Below are 15893 nucleotides of genomic sequence, written 5' to 3' on the forward strand. Positions count from 1 at the left end.
AGATGGTCACTGGTTGTAGATGGTCACTGGTAGAAATTGTAGATGGTCACTGGTTGTAGATGGTCACTGGTAGAAATTGTAGATGGTCATTGGTAGAAGTTGTTGAAGGTTACTGGTTGTAGGTAGTACATTGGCAGACTTTGTAGATGGTCACTGGTTGTAGATGGTTAATGGTAGAAGTTGTAGATGGTCAATGGTACAAATTGTAGATGGTCACTGGTAGAAATTGTAGATGGTCACTGGTTGTAGATGGCCAATGGTTGTAGACAGTATACTGGTAGAAGTTGTAGATGGTTATTGGTTGTAGATAATACACTGGTAGAAGTTGTAAATGGTCACTGGTAGAAGTTGTAGATGGTCACTGGTAGAAGTTGTAGATGGTCACTGGGAGAAGTTGTAAATGGTTACTGGTTGTAGATGGTCACTGGTAGAAGTTGTAGATGGTCACTGGTAGAAGTTGTAGATGGTTACTGGTTGTAGATGGTCACTGGTAGAAGTTGTAGATGGTTACTGGTTGTAGATGGTCACTAGTAGAAGTTGAAGATGGTCGGTCACTGGTTGTAGATGATCACTGGGAGAAGTTGTAGATGGTCACTGGTTGTAGATGGTCACTGGTCGTAGATGGTCATTGGTAGAAGTTGTAGATGGTCACTGATTGTAGATGGTCACTGATTGTAATGGTCACTGGTTGTAGATAGTCACCGGGAGAAGTTGTAGAAGGTCACTGTCTGCAGATAGTACACTAGTAGAAGTTGTAGATGGTCATTGGTTGAAAATAGTACACTGGTAGAAGTTGTAAATGGTTACTGGTTGTAGATGGTCACTGGTAGAAGTTGTAGATGGTCACTGGTTGTAGATGGTCACTGGGAGAAGTTTTAGATGGTCACTGGTTGTAGATGGTCACTGGGAGAAGTTTTAGATGGTCACTGGTTGTAGATGGTCACTGGTTGTAGATGGTCACTGGTTGTAGATGGTCACTGGTTGTAGATGGTCACTGGTAGAAATTGTAGAAGGTCAATGGTAAAAGGTATAGATAGTCACTGGTAGAATTGTAGATGCTAAGTGGTAGAAGTAGAAGATAGTCAATGATAGAAGTTGTAGATGGTCACTGGTTGTAGGTTGTACACTGGTTGCCAATCGCGATCGCGGGGGTCCTCGTGGCGGATAAGATGTCTGATCGTAGGGGTCCTCTGGGGACCTTGTGAAGTCATGCCACGCCTACTCCATTCATGTCTATGGGAGGGGGGCGTGACAACCATCCCGCCCCATCCCATAGACATGAATGGAGGGGGCTTCACGAGGGGGCGTGAACATCACATCTCTGGCAACAGAAACCATGCTTTCTAAACATACTGTTTAGAATGCCAGTGGCAGGCCCCCAGTGATCAGACATCTTATCCCCTATCCTTTGGATAAGGGATGAGATGTCTGTGGGCGGAGTACCCCTGTAAGGTTGGTGCAAGACTAAAGCCGCAGGCTGCTATGGCATGATGGGAGTTGAAGTTTTGCACCAGCTGAAGAGACACAACTTGGAAAAAACTATATATAAATGCATTTGAAAAGTCCTCACACCCTGTAAAGCTGAATGCTGAATGGAAAAAAAAGTGCGTGAACTCACTCAAGATTTCCACTCAAGGGCTAGTCCTACAGGAGTCTTGCTAATGGGAACAGTGTTCCTGCTGTGGAAAAAGTGCAGGAACTCCGTTCCCATGCGTTCCTGCAGGACTTGAGCCCTGGTTAGCCGACGCCATGTGTTATCCCAAGCCCAATGGTTAAAGAAGCACCCTGCGCCCCCTGATGCCCTTGGCCCAATGGTTAGCAGACATCCTGTTACACCCCACGCCCCATGCCTAATGGTTAGCGGATGCCCTGTGCCCCCAGAAATCCCCAGCCAAAGCCTTGCAACCACCCAAAGGTGCTGGGGCATGCTGGGAGTTGTAGTTTTGTACAGCCTGAGTCCCCCTGGTTGGGCGTACTGGTGTGGTCTGTGCCTTTAATTCCTCTTCCTTTTAAGCGATTGTTGTGGAATCATTAATGTTCCGTCCATAGTTAAAGGTTTAACCCCTGGGACTCGGCCGATTTACCGCTCCTTCTACTTAATGGGATTTTAGCTGCAGTCTCTTTGAGCTTCCTACAAGGTTCCCGCACAGTTCACTTAGGATATTGGCAGAATCCCATGTTTTACTTACATTCTCCATAGGCCCCGAGATATTTCCTAAATCCCATTCACCTCATTGGCCCTCATTTACTATTCTAAACCGACCTCTTTTGTCGGTTTTTTTTGTCGCATCTTTGTCTGCGCCATGTCGCAGACATCGTGCGCCAGTCTGCGACACGATGTAACATTTTTTCCCGACGGACCCGATGTGGATTCTCCCAAACCCGAAAAAGGGGCGTAACCCGACATTTCTGAGCTTTCCCACGTATTTATTAAGGTTTCCAACTCGAATTTGTTGAATTGTTGTGGATTTTTTCCCGACAGCTCAGAGGAGTTGGAAACCAAAACCAACAAAACGCAGTGCGACAAACAGGATGCGACATAATAATAAATACCGGGGAAAAAAGCAGTCTGGTAAGAAAGCAACATAGACTTACTGTCACGATGCCGGCTGGCAGGTAGTGGACCCTCTGTGCCAGAGAGGGATTGGCGTGGACCGTGCTAGTGGACCGGTTCTAAGCCACTACTGGTTTTCACCAGAGCCCGCCGCAAAGCGGGATGGTCTTGCTGCGGCGGTAGTGACCAGGTCGTATCCACTAGCAACGGCTCACCTCTCTGGCTGCTGAAGATAGGCGCGGTACAAGGGAGTAGGCAGAAGCAAGGTCGGACGTAGCAGAAGGTCGGGGCAGGCAGCAAGGATCGTAGTCAGGGGCAACGGCAGAAGGTCTGGAAACACAGGCAAGGAACACACAAGGAACGCTTTCACTGGCACTAAGGCAACAAGATCCGGCAAGGGAGTGCAAGGGAAGTGAGGTAATATAGGGAAGTGCACAGGTGATTACCCTAATTGGAACCACTGCGCCAATCAGCGGCGCAGTGGCCCTTTAAATCGCAGAGACCCGGCGCGCGCGCGCCCTAGGGAGCGGGGCCGCGCGCGCCGGGACAGAACAGACGGGGAGCGAGTCAGGTAGGGGAGCCGGGGTGCGCATCGCGAGCGGGCGCTACCCGCATCGCGAATCGCATCCCGGCTGGCAGCGGGATCGCAGCGCCCCGGGTCAGAGGACGTGACCGGAGCGCTGCAGCGGAGGGAGTGAAGCGAGCGCTCCGGGGAGGAGCGGGGACCCGGAGCGCTCGGCGTAACAGTACCCCCCCCCTTGGGTCTCCCCCTCTTCTTGGAGCCTGAGAACCTGAGGAGCAGACTTTTGTCAAGGATGTTGTCCTCAGGTTCCCAGGATCTCTCTTCAGGACCACAACCCTCCCAGTCTACTAAAAAAAAATTTTTCCCTCTGACCTTTTTGGCAGCCAAAATTTCCTTGACCGAGAAGACGTCCGAGGAGCCGGAAACAGGAGTGGGAGGAACAGATTTGGGAGAAAAACGGTTGAGGATGAGTGGTTTGAGAAGAGAGACGTGAAAGGCATTAGGGATACGAAGAGAAGGAGGAAGAAGAAGTTTATAAGAGACAGGATTAATTTGACACAAAATTTTGAAAGGACCAAGATAGCGTGGTCCCAACTTGTAGCTAGGGACACGGAAGCGGACATATTTAGCGGAGAGCCATACCTTGTCTCCAGGGGAAAAAACGGGGGGAGCTCTTCTTTTCTTATCCGCGAACCTCTTCATGCGTGAAGAAGCCTGTAAGAGAGAATTTTGGGTCTCTCTCCATATAATGGAAAGGTCACGAGAAATTTCATCCACAGCGGGCAGACCAGAGGGCAAGGGGGTAGGGAGGGGGGGAAGAGGGTGACGGCCGTACACCACGAAAAATGGGGATTTGGAGGAAGATTCAGAGACCCTGAAGTTATACGAGAATTCGGCCCATGGAAGGAGATCTGCCCAGTCATCCTGGCGGGAGGAAACAAAATGTCGCAAATAATCACCCAAGATCTGGTTAATTCTTTCTACTTGTCCATTGGATTGAGGATGATATGCAGAGGAAAAATTTAATTTAATCTTGAGTTGTTTACAGAGAGCCCTCCAGAATTTAGACACGAATTGGACACCTCTATCCGAGACAATCTGCGTAGGCAACCCGTGAAGACGAAAAATGTGTACAAAAAATTGTTTAGCCAACTGAGGCGCAGAAGGAAGACCAGGAAGAGGGATGAAATGTGCCATTTTGGAGAATCGATCAACGACCACCCAAATAACAGTGTTGCCACGGGAAGGGGGTAAATCAGTAATAAAATCCATACCAATCAGAGACCAAGGCTGTTCGGGGACAGGCAGAGGATGAAGAAAACCAGCGGGCTTCTGGCGAGGAGTCTTATCCCGGGCACAGATAGTGCAGGCTCGCACAAAGTCCCCAACATCCGTCTCCAGAGTCGGCCACCAATAGAAGCGGGAGATGAGTTGCACAGATTTCTTGATGCCCGCATGACCTGCGAGATGGGAGGAGTGACCCCATTTGAGGATTCCGAGGCGTTGGCGTGGAGAAACAAAGGTCTTTCCTGGAGGAGTCTGCCTGATGGAGGCAGGAGAAGTGGAGATCAGGCAGTCAGGTGGAATGATGTGTTGCGGAGGGAGATCAACTTCTGAGGCATCCGAGGAACGAGAGAGAGCATCGGCCCTAATGTTCTTATCGGCAGGACGAAAGTGAATCTCAAAATTAAATCGGGCAAAGAACAGAGACCACCGGGCCTGGCGAGGATTCAGCCGTTGGGCAGACTGGAGGTAGGAGAGGTTCTTGTGGTCGGTGTAGATAATAACAGGAAATCTTGATCCCTCCAGCAGATGCCTCCATTCCTCAAGTGCTAATTTAATGGCTAAAAGCTCTCGATCCCCGATGGAGTAGTTCCTCTCCGCTGGAGAGAAGGTCCTAGAGAAAAAACCACAAGTGACAGCATGCCCGGAAGAATTTTTTTGTAGAAGAACAGCTCCAGCTCCCACTGAGGAGGCATCAACCTCCAATAGGAAGGGTTTGGAAGGGTCAGGTCTGGAGAGCACGGGAGCCGAAGAAAAGGCAGACTTGAGTCGTTTAAAGGCGTCTTCTGCTTGAGGAGGCCAGGACTTGGGATCAGCATTTTTTTTGGTTAAAGCCACGATAGGAGCCACAATGGTAGAAAAATGTGGAATAAATTGCCTGTAATAATTGGCGAACCCCAAAAAGCGTTGGATAGCACGGAGTCCGGAGGGGCGTGGCCAATCTAAGACGGCAGAGAGTTTGTCTGGATCCATCTGTAGTCCCTGGCCAGAGACCAAATATCCTAGAAAAGGAAGAGATTGGCATTCAAACAGACATTTCTCAATTTTGGCATAGAGTTGGTTGTCACGAAGTCTCTGAAGAACCATACGGACATGCTGGCGGTGTTCTTCTAGATTGGCAGAAAAAATTAGGATATCGTCCAGATATACAACAACACAGGAGTATAACAGATCACGAAAAATTTCATTGACAAAGTCTTGGAAGACGGCAGGGGCATTGCACAGTCCAAAGGGCATGACCAGATACTCAAAGTGTCCATCTCTGGTGTTAAATGCCGTTTTCCACTCGTCCCCCTCTCTGATGCGGATGAGGTTATAGGCGCCTCTTAAGTCCAATTTAGTGAAGATGTGGGCACCTTGGAGGCGATCAAAGAGTTCAGAGATGAGGGGTAAGGGGTAGCGGTTCTTAACCGTGATTTTATTAAGACCGCGGTAGTCAATGCAAGGACGTAGGGAGCCATCTTTTTTGGACACAAAGAAAAATCCGGCTCCGGCAGGAGAGGAGGATTTACGGATAAAGCCCTTTTTTAGATTCTCCTGGACGTATTCGGACATGGCAAGAGTCTCTGGGGCAGAGAGAGGATAAATTCTGCCCCGGGGTGGAGTAGTGCCCGGGAGGAGGTCGATAGGGCAATCATAAGGCCTGTGAGGAGGTAGAGTCTCAGCTTGTTTTTTGCAGAAAACATCCGCGAAGTCCATATAGGCCTTAGGGAGACCGGTTACTGGAGGAACCAGAGAGTTACGGCAAGGGTTACTGGGAACCGGTTTTAGACAGTTCTTGGAACAAGAGGACCCCCAACTCTTGATCTCCCCAGTGGACCAATCCAGGGTTGGGGAATGAAGTTGAAGCCAGGGAAGTCCAAGGAGAATTTCTGAGGTGCAATTGGGGAGGACCAAAAGTTCAATCCTCTCATGATGAGCTCCGATGCTCATAAGAAGGGGCTCCGTGCGGAAACGTATGGTACAGTCCAATCTTTCATTATTTACACAATTGATGTAGAGGGGTCTGGCAAGACTGGTCACCGGGATGTTGAACCTGTAGACGAGAGAGGCCAAAATAAAATTTCCTGCAGATCCAGAGTCCAAGAAGGCCACCGTAGAGAAGGAGAAGGCAGAGGCAGACATCCGCACAGGCACAGTAAGACGTGGAGAAGCAGAGAAGACATCAAGGACTGTCTCACCCTTGTGCGGAGTCAGCGTACGTCTTTCCAGGCGGGGAGGACGGATAGGACAATCCCTCAGGAAGTGTTCGGTACTAGCACAGTACAGGCAGAGGTTCTCCATACGGCGTCGTGTCCTCTCTTGAGGTGTCAGGCGAGACCGGTCGACCTGCATAGCCTCCACGGCGGGAGGCACAGGAACAGATTGCAGGGGACCAGAGGAGAGAGGAGCCGAGGAGACGAAACGCCTCATGCGAACAGAGTCCATATCTTGGCGGAGTTCCTGACGCCTTTCAGAAAAACGCATGTCAATGCGAGTGGCTAGGTGAATAAGTTCATGTAGATTAGCAGGAATTTCTCGTGCGGCCAGAACATCTTTAATGTTGCTGGATAGGCCTTTTTTGAAGGTCGCGCAGAGGGCCTCATTATTCCAGGACAATTCTGAAGCAAGTGTACGGAAATGTACGGCATACTCGCCAACGGAAGAATTACCCTGGACCAGGTTCAACAGGGCAGTCTCAGCAGAAGAGGCTCGGGCAGGTTCCTCAAAGACACTTCGGATTTCCGAGAAGAAGGAGTGTACAGAGGCAGTGACGGGGTCATTGCGGTCCCAGAGCGGTGTGGCCCATGACAGGGCTTTTCCGGACAGAAGACTGACTACGAAAGCCACCTTAGACCTTTCAGTGGGAAACAGGTCCGACATCATCTCCAGATGCAGGGAACATTGGGAAAGAAAGCCACGGCAAAACTTAGAGTCCCCATCAAATTTATCCGGCAAGGATAAGCGTATCCCAGGAGCGGCCACTCGCTGCGGAGGAGGTGCAGGAGCTGGCGGAGGAGATGACTGCTGAAGCTGTGGTAGTAACTGTTGTAGCATAACGGTCAGTTGAGACAGCTGTTGGCCTTGTTGCGCTATCTGTTGTGACTGCTGGGCGACCACCGTGGTGAGGTCAGCGACAACTGGCAGAGGAACTTCAGCGGGATCCATGGCCGGATCTACTGTCACGATGCCGGCTGGCAGGTAGTGGACCCTCTGTGCCAGAGAGGGATTGGCGTGGACCGTGCTAGTGGACCGGTTCTAAGCCACTACTGGTATTCACCAGAGCCCGCCGCAAAGCGGGATGGTCTTGCTGCGGCGGTAGTGACCAGGTCGTATCCACTAGCAACGGCTCACCTCTCTGGCTGCTGAAGATAGGCGCGGTACAAGGGAGTAGGCAGAAGCAAGGTCGGACGTAGCAGAAGGTCGGGGCAGGCAGCAAGGATCGTAGTCAGGGGCAACGGCAGAAGGTCTGGAAACACAGGCAAGGAACACACAAGGAACGCTTTCACTGGCACTAAGGCAACAAGATCCGGCAAGGGAGTGCAAGGGAAGTGAGGTAATATAGGGAAGTGCACAGGTGAAAACCCTAATTGGAACCACTGCGCCAATCAGCGGCGCAGTGGCCCTTTAAATCGCAGAGACCCGGCGCGCGCGCGCCCTAGGGAGCGGGGCCGCGCGCGCCGGGACAGAACAGACGGGGAGCGAGTCAGGTAGGGGAGCCGGGGTGCGCATCGCGAGCGGGCGCTACCCGCATCGCGAATCGCATCCCGGCTGGCAGCGGGATCGCAGCGCCCCGGGTCAGAGGACGTGACCGGAGCGCTGCAGCGGAGGGAGTGAAGCGAGCGCTCCGGGGAGGAGCGGGGACCCGGAGCGCTCGGCGTAACACTTACAACCCAATTTTCTTAGTAAATGAGGGCCAATGTCTTCATTAATATTCTCAAAATTATTTCCACTTTTTAGGATTACAATGTTACGGAAATTTCTTTTTTTGGACATTTAGGGCCCATCGACTACAGAGGAAGACAGAGGGCAGGTTCTCAGAAAACACCTCTGTACATGGTATTGGCGTCCATTGTACTGGTGGCCCATGAATTCATCCCTAGAAGACTTTATCGCTATGTCCATCTTGCGGTCCTGAAGGGTGGACATATTCAGGAATTATTGATCCTCTTATCGACTAACGGGACATCCATATGCTCATATTTAGATCTATTTATCAGCTAACAACATGACGCCCTAAAGCAGCAGTTCCCAACCCTGAAATGTACCCACAGCAGTACTCAGCAGATCTCCTGAGGGTGCACGAAAAAAATTGGTAATGGCGGCCGCAGCCAATGGCCACTGCTTCTAAAGTGAGGAGCAGTTGCTGGTACGCTGACATGGCTGTGTGTGACGGTGTGATGAAGGCAGATGGAATTGGGGTGAGCTGGGGTGTTGCAATGGTGTTGCAGGGTCTGGTGGTATTAACCCTGTGGGGTAAGGTGTTATTAACCCCTGATTTGTTGTGACGCCAGGATGTGGTTGTTTTCTGTAAAAGGCTCTGCAGACAAACAAACCCAAAAACGGCAGGCAATGAAGGAATGTCCACAGCAGGAATATGGCGTCTCTCATAGGATACGTCATATTTGTGATTATTGTTCTGATCACCCCCCACGTGCTGCCCCAGAAATGTAATAAGTGACCCTGACAGAGAACTATTCCGGGGGATGATGTTTTCTGGTGACGCTTCCTGACCGCGGCGTCCATCTTGTTTATGTGACATGGACCCGTCTGTTATTCCAGACCCCTCCGGCATTTCTCAGAGATTGATACTGAGCGGTGAAGAAGCCTCCATGTCCGCGTCACATAGATGTTTCCTTACACAATTTCTGTGGCTTCTGTTTCTTGCTGTGAGAAATTATATTCATCCTAAACCTTAAAACAATTGTGCCCCCCCCCCCACCGTGACAACAACCAAACACTTGCAGTAAAGTGAGGAAGAGGAAAAAAACAAAATAACAAAATAGCAATAAACAAAAACACAGTCCTCAAAGTCATATGTTAAAAGATAAGGCTGGATCCTAGTTGATATGTATTTAATATGTCAGTATTTACTATATAAATATATACTATGTGAGTATTTAATACATACGTTTTTACAATATGTGAGTATTTACTATGTAAGTATTTACTATGTGAGTATTTAATACATACGTTTTTACAATATGTGAGTATTTACTATGTAAGTATTTAATTTATGAGTATTTACTATGTAAGTATTTAATTTATGAGTATTTACTATGTGAGTATTTAATTTATGAGTATTTACTATGTGAGTGTTTACTATGAGTATTTACTATGTGAGTGTTTACTATGTAAGCATTTAATATATGAGTATTTAATTTGTGAGTATTTGCTATGTTAGTGTGGTGGTCCAGTACAGGAGGTGTTACCCCGTGCTCCTGCTGTCCTGTCAGGCAGCCTCCTTCAGTGTCCCCCGGGCCCCTGCACTTGTTTTCCCATTGTAAATATGTTTTACCATGTAAAGTGTTATAAGATGTAATTTTGCTTTAAGAGTGTGACCATGTAATATGTCATGTGATTTTTACCCAGGAGGTACCAGTGACCAGGTGATCCAGAGTGACCTATGGGCTCCCTGCTAGTCTCCCCCATATAATGACCTATATGCTCCCTGCTAGTCTCCCCCATATAATGACCTATGGGCTCCCTGCTAGTCTCCCCATATAATGACCGATGGGCTCCCTGCTAGTCTCCCCATATAATGACCGATGGGCTCCCTGCTAGTCTCCCCCATATAATGACCTATGGGCTCCCTGCTAGTCTCCCCATATAATGACCGATGGGCTCCCTGCTAGTCTCCCCATATAATGACCGATGGGCTCCCTGCTAGTCTCCCCCATATAATGACCTATGGGCTCCCTGCTAGTCTCCCCCATAAAAGCCCTGGGTGGAGCTTCTCTCTCTTCGGCTGAGGTCCAGTGCAGTCGTCTAGTGTGTATGTCCAGAGTGTTGGAGACCTCAAAGTCTAGTCCGGCAGCCGCCATCAAGTCAAGTAAGATAAAGTCACAGCTTTATGAGTCAAGTCAGCATGGTCTGCATTCAATTGTCCAGTCCTACTACAAGTCCCAGCAAGCCCTTAAGGTCTCTGCGTCACTGGTCACCTCCTTGGGCCCTGGCTGAACTGTATAGACTTTACCATCTGTCTACCCTCAGTAAAGCTTCCGTTGTCCGTAACTTCATGTCAGAGTCTTGATTGTCCCTGCGCCTATTTTTTATTTATTTATATAACGCCTACAGATTCCGCAGCACTTACAATTATGGGGTACAAACAAAGACAAGTATCAGACATAATATTACACAATAACTATTAAAACAAGAGGTGTGGGGATATGTTGGGGATATGTTGAGGATATGTTGTGGATATGTTGGGGATATGTTGAGGATATGTTGGGGATATGTTGGGGATATGTTGAGGATATGTTGGGGATATGTTGGGGATATGTTGAGGATATGTTGAGGATATGTTGGGGATATGTTGGGGATATGTTGAGGATATGTTGAGGATATGTTGGGGATATGTTGAGGATATGTTGGGGATATGTTGGGGATATGTTGAGGATATGTTGGGGATATGTTGGGGATATGTTGAGGATATGTTGGGGATATGTTGAGGATATGTTGGGGATATGTTGGGGATATGTTGGGGATATGTTGGAGATATGTCAGGGATATGTTGGAGATATGTCGGGAATATGTTGGGGATATGTTGAGGCCAATTAGAGACTGTTATAGGCCTGTCTGAAGAGATGTGTTTTTAGGCCACGTTTGAAACTATGGATGTTGTTGTTGAGTGTGAGGGATTGAGGGATAGCATTCCAGAGAACCGGTGCAGCACGAGTGAAGTCTTGGAGACAGGAGTGAGAAGTTCGGATTATAGAAGATGTTAGTGTGAGATCATTAGCAGATCGGAGAGAACGTGTAGAATGGTAGACAGAGATGAGAGAGGAGATGTAGGGAGGTGCAGCATTGTGGAGAGCTGGAGCGTCGGTGTAGCGGCTGGAGAGGAAAATGAGTCTGGCTGCGGCATTAAGGATGGACTGGAGAGGAGAGAGTTTGGAGAAAGGAAGGTCTATTAGTAAAGAGTTACAGTAGTCGAGGCGGGAATGAATCAAAGCAATAATGAGAGTTTTAGCAGTTTCAGTAGTGAGAAACGGGCGGATTCTGGAAATGTTTTTGAGATGCAGGTGACAAGAACGTGAAAGAGACTGAATATGGGGAGTGAAAGACAGATCAGAGTCAAGTATAACTCCAAGACAGCGAGCCTGCTGCCCGGGAGTTATGGTAGTACCATATACCGAGATGGAAATGTCAGGGTTAGGTACAGTATCAGTTGATGGAGAAAAAGTTCTGTTTTAGAAAGATTTAGTTTCAGATATAAAGAGGACATGATGTCTGAGACAGCAGAGAGACAGTCACTGGTATTCTGTAGGAGTGCAGGGGGGATGTCTGAGATGGCAGAGAGACAGTCACTGGTATACTGTAGGAGTGCAGGGGTGATGTTTGAGGAGGAGGTATAGAGTTGGGTGTCATCAGCGTAGAGGTGGTACTGGAAACCAAATCTACTGATTGTTTTTCCAATGGGGGATGTGTAGAGTGCAAAGAGTAGAGGACCCAGGACCGATCCCTGGGGAACCCCGACAGCAAGGGGAAGAGGAGAAGAAGTAGAGCCAGAAAACGAGACGCTAAAGGAGCAGCCAGAGAGATAGGAGGAAAACCAGGCGAGAGCAGAGTCCTTGAGACCGATGGAGCAGAGACTACTGAGGAGGAGTTGGTGATCCACAGTGTCAAAAGCTGCAGACAGGTCCAAGAGAATCATTAAAGAGAAATTGCCATTTGATTTGGCCGTCAGAAGATCATTAGTGACTTTGGTTAGGGCCGTTTCTGTGGAGTGAAGGGAGCGGAAACCAGACTGTAAGGGGTCAAGGAGAGAGTTCTCGGAGAGATAGCGGATAAGGTGGGAGTAGACCAAGCGTTCCAGAAGTTTGGAGATAAAGGGGAGATTTGAGACGGGTCGATAGTTGGGCCTAGCCCAGGATCCAGCGGTATACCTTCGGGTGGTTGTAGGTTAAACCACGCCCTGGTGTCACGAATACAATGGTTTAATGCCATCTGCCCCTAGGGTAACAACATCTGCCCTCATCACACCCCGCTATCACATGAGTATTTTCTATGTGAGTATTTACTATGTGAGTATTTAATAGGTGAGTATTTACTATGTGAGTATTTCATAGGTGAGTATTTACTATGTGAGTATTTACTATGTGGGTATTCAATATTAAAGGGTACTCTGCTGCTCAGCGTTTGGAACAAAATGTTCCGAAGGCTTAGAGCCGGCGCTGGGAGCTTGTGACATTATAGCCCCGCCCCTCATGCTGTTACACCGCACCCCCTCAATGCAGGTCTATGGGAGGAGGCATGACAGCCGTCACGCCCCCTCCCATAGACTTGCATTGAGGGGGCGGGGTGTGACATAATGAGGGGCGGGGCTATAAAGTCACGAGCTCCCGGCATGGGTTCCAAGAATTTGGAACATTTTGTTCCAAACGCTGAGCACCGGAGAACCCCTTTAAACACTCACATAGTAAATACACACATAGTAAACACTAACATAATAAATACTCACATAGTAAATACTGAAATAGTAAATACTCACCTATTAAATACTCATATAGTAAATACTCAGATATCAACTATGACCCCATATCCTTTAACATATGACTTTTGTATAGTGAGCTGCACCCGATTTTGTATTTTGTCTTCAGCATTTATTTATGTTTGTAAATCTGATTCTATAATTTAGTGATGAAACAACCTGAAGTGTTTTCCTGTAAAAACATTTAAAAAAGCCACAAAACCGAAGCCTCTGGGGTCTATTATGGGGTGAATAACAGCGTATGGCAGCACTATGTCTTCTATAGAGAGTATTAGGAGGCAGCCAGGTACGGGGTGGAACATTATGAACCCTTGTGTGACACATTTCCTTCCTTCCTCCAGTGAAGTAACAATTGTAAGACATGAAGAATTATCGGCGGAGACAAGTTCCTGGTGCTGAACGTTGGCCGAAGACGTAATAAAAGACAAAAACAACCAAACAAACCGAGAAGACTCTACAAGTAAACACTACCAAGTTAGTGTGCGCGGCTCTTTATATAGGAAGATTCTTCTCTCTTTAGGATTGTACTTCGTGCTCTTAGTTACATAGTTACACATTATATAAAAGGTTGATAAAATGATATAGTTACATTATTTATAAGGTTGACTTATATCTCTATTGTATCCCAACTGGACTGTCGGGGGTCACCAATCCTAGGCAGAGCAGCCACAGTCCTGAATTTCCTCTATTTGTAGCCAATAAGAATAATTTACTAAGACCAGTGATTCATCCGCCATTCTGTTGTAAATTCCTGCCCTGTCAGCGCAGCTCGGCGTATGAATCGCCGCTCTTCCCATGTGGCAGCCAGAGAAATCTACGATACCTCCGAGCTGGTGTAGTTTTGCGCTTTCATTTTTTTCTTAAAAGAAACAGTAACAGGCATGTTGTGCTTTTATATAATGGGTAAAGTCCCTCTAATCTTCAGACTTCCCATCTCATTTGCATAAAATGATGGAAATCATGAACCTGAAGGTGCAAACAAAAGACCTGAAGGAAGTTGTTAACACACTGATCCCAGGCATCATAGGCCAAGCCATTGTAAAGGCCTGTCAATCTATTGATCCTCTCCATGACATCTATTCAAAATTAAACTTAAATTTGCCTAAAGGCCTGACCCGGCCCACTCTTGCAGCCACAGAGCTCAGGCCGGTTCCACAGGCCTCAACAGATCCGCCTGAGGAGCCTGCTATCGCTCCTGAATACTTGTCCAAGTCAGCAGATGTGCCCAGGCCTACTCCTAGGAGCGAGGAGGTTTGGCCTTACCATCGGGCACCAACAGAAGTACCCAGGCCTGCTCCTGCTGTTGAGGAGGTGTGGCCTGACCAGCAGGTACCTACAAAAGTGCCTTGGCCTACTCCAGTTGCAGAGGTTTGGCCGGACCAATAGGCACCAACAAGTCATCCTCCAGTGGCGCTAGCTGCTGCGGTGCAAGTGGTAGTCACAGTCAGACCGACTATCACTGACTCCCGTTTTGGCCCATGTTTCATGGAACACTCATGTTGACCGCATGCGGGGAGCCCAGTCTCGCAACCCTAGATTCATATCCCAACCTAGGGCCCAGTCCGACAGGAGAGGCTGGGAAATAAATATGCCGATGTAATTCATGTACAGTAACTTCCCCAGACTTGGTCGTATGACGAATTGACTTGTGTGTGTAAACACAAACTCTTGTTGTTTCAGGTTCTACAGTAACGTTCAAGCACAGTACCTGACAGACTTGACAAGAAAAGTTTTTGCAGTAACCAAGCTAGTAAGTGTTGTGCCCGGCTTTAAATGAGAGAGAATTGACCTGAGCTCTTAGCTAATGAACTTTTTAGTGTATGTGGACTGCAATACATGGACAGTGGTGTAAATATTCCAAAGTAATATATTTTTGTTACTAATGTGTACAAAAAATAAAACAAAAACAAAGGGTTACGTCTTGTACTGAAATGTTTACTGTCCTGCAATTGTTATAGCCTAATAAAATGTATATAGGTTGTTGTACATCAGAAGTCATAGTGTACAGTACATTTTTTGATGTCTTACAGGGGTTGTCCTGAACCAATCAGGAGAAGCAACATTTCACCCCATCACCAGCATCATGTACAGTAAACAGTAAAGTCGGGTACTACACACAGTCATCAGTAAACATAAAGTACACCTAAAGTCATGTACACCTTAAGTCTTGTACAGTAGGACTGTAACACTCGCAATCACACAGTCCATACAAATGTCATGTCTCAAATGTCAAATGTGATATTTCTTGTGTCCTCGTGCTCAGGATGCTTTCCTGGCCAGAAGGTATTCCTGTTACTTACAGAAGCACATAATAAAAGTCAAAGATAACAGAATGTCAAATGTTATCTACAAAAATGTCTAGCAGAAAAATAACTAGTGTTCTGGGGAGAAGTGTGTAATGCCAAGGGACCCCAGGAGCCAAGGAATTGGGCAGAAAGCCTCCGGCAACCCAATCTGCCAGTGTCATATCTAGTCATGTACAGTATAGACTCCAATATGTATAGTCAAATGTCATAATATGCATAGTCAACTGTCATAGTATATTTAGTCATAGTCCATAAGTCATAGGTATGTTGTTATTCTCTGTTAAATGCAAAAAAAGAAAATCTACCAAAGCATGTATGGACATTTATATAAAGACTCTATTGTATTACCAGTTTTCGTTAAACAACAGCCTGGAAATGGACATTGGGTTACTATGCCCCAGGAATGCATTCGGCCCCAAGGCCGCTTTGACACTCAAACCCCGACAGGACTATTTGTTGAAGGCAACTTCTGTTAAGTAGGGGGGTTTGTGATGTCCCAGTACGGGATATAGTCCCCTACAGTACCTAGGCCCT

The 15893-nt window shown here is 47.5% G+C and overlaps 1 long non-coding RNA gene across 2 annotated transcripts in view; it reads left to right on the forward strand.

The window, feature by feature from the left end:
- LOC130275307 (uncharacterized) overlaps positions 1-14840 on the forward strand; it is a 23789-nt gene extending 8949 nt beyond the window's left edge. For both annotated transcript variants that reach the window (XR_008844726.1, XR_008844727.1), the window contains exons 2-3: positions 13395-13527; positions 14734-14840. This is a non-coding gene — a long non-coding RNA (uncharacterized LOC130275307). The remainder of the gene's footprint in view (positions 1-13394; positions 13528-14733) is intronic.
- The last annotated feature ends 1053 nt before the right edge of the window (positions 14841-15893 follow it).

This window comes from Hyla sarda, chromosome 6, assembly GCF_029499605.1.
Source record: "Hyla sarda isolate aHylSar1 chromosome 6, aHylSar1.hap1, whole genome shotgun sequence".
Lineage (NCBI taxonomy): Eukaryota > Metazoa > Chordata > Amphibia > Anura > Hylidae > Hyla > Hyla sarda.